The sequence below is a fragment of the Triticum dicoccoides genome, unplaced genomic scaffold (genome assembly GCF_002162155.2).
Source record: "Triticum dicoccoides isolate Atlit2015 ecotype Zavitan unplaced genomic scaffold, WEW_v2.0 scaffold87829, whole genome shotgun sequence".
NCBI classification, from domain to species: domain Eukaryota; kingdom Viridiplantae; phylum Streptophyta; class Magnoliopsida; order Poales; family Poaceae; genus Triticum; species Triticum dicoccoides.
Window position 1 is genome coordinate 1 of NW_021307102.1, and position 1,222 is coordinate 1,222.

Here is a 1,222-nt window from a genome sequence, read left to right on the forward strand (position 1 = left end):
TGTAAGTATCCCTAGATATATAGGACAAATTAATTCATATGCATGTCAGCTGCATGAACTAAGAGGGTCAGATGCAGAATTCAGTTTAGCTCGACTGTCATGTACATCCGTTCATTTTCTAGATGGACCAAAGGGAACTGGAATTTGGTTTTCTCACGTGTTTTGTTTTTGCTGTTCTCAATTGTATTTGTGTGGAATAGAATCTATGCAAACCATACCATTTTCTCATTCAAAACTAGTCATGACCAATTTATTATGCTTATCTTTGCTTATACTGTATTTTTTGTTCAGGAATCTGGAGTTCATGTATCATTATCAAACACAAGCTTGTGGAAGGGGTGGGTGTGGCTGGGAGAAAATGTTAAACAGGAAGGGAAGAAGCTGGATCACCACAAACGCCATGGAGGAGAAGCCCACAAATGTAAGTAGCACTACTTCTTTAAACCCCCAAAGATTTTTTTTCCTGAAGCAAAATTTTCATCAAGGCACAAACATCAAGTGTTTGTCACACTTGAAACTAATGTGCCGACGTGGCACAGCGCAGTGGATCTCACGAATTCCACCACCACTCCTCGCCGCCGTCCATGCTCCGACGTCAGCAGGGCCAGCAAGACGGCGACTTCCACTGGCTGTAAGCCATCAAAGCTTTGCATGCGTGAGGCCGGGTTGATGTTGACTTAATCAATCTCCCTGCTGGCGAGGACTTCCTACAGGTAGCACCAACTTAGCTGCTTGTGTACATGTTGATGGATGCTCCGCGAAATATCTCTCACCACTACGACGATTCGGGATTCAGTTTAACTCTTTACTTTGTTTCTTTGTTAGATTTTTGTGTTTATTGCATTCTGTAGCTTCCTCAAGAAGTAAAATGGTGTTGTGTCTAGTCCTCATTAACTACGTGTTTAGTTCCTTTACAGGACTAGTTCAGTAATGAGTATATAAATACTCAGGCATTCATTATTTTGTTCATCCTGCAGCTTTGCAAGTATAAGCACCACCATTGTTTAGTTCCCAGGATCTCTTTGCTGTCATGTTGAATTTGGAGGTGATACGTTCTTCCGTTGAGTAACCAACGGTTGGGTTTCAACAACTAACAGTGCTACACCACCTTGATTTTCATGTGGTGTATATGTTTGTAAAGCACTTAGCAATTGGTAAGCCGGTTATCTAGTTAGCAAGCTTATTTTTTAAACATATGCTTATCTCATTTTAGTGAGCTCAG

General features: G+C 41.2%; 1 long non-coding RNA gene across 1 annotated transcript; it reads left to right on the forward strand.

Moving 5' to 3' along the window:
* The first annotated feature begins 289 nt into the window (after window positions 1-289).
* LOC119348191 lies at window positions 290-1,051 on the forward strand. Its single transcript, XR_005168775.1, has 3 exons — window positions 290-421; window positions 545-713; window positions 978-1,051. It is a non-coding gene; the product is annotated as an uncharacterized LOC119348191 (long non-coding RNA).
* Window positions 1,052-1,222: the final 171 nt, after the last annotated feature.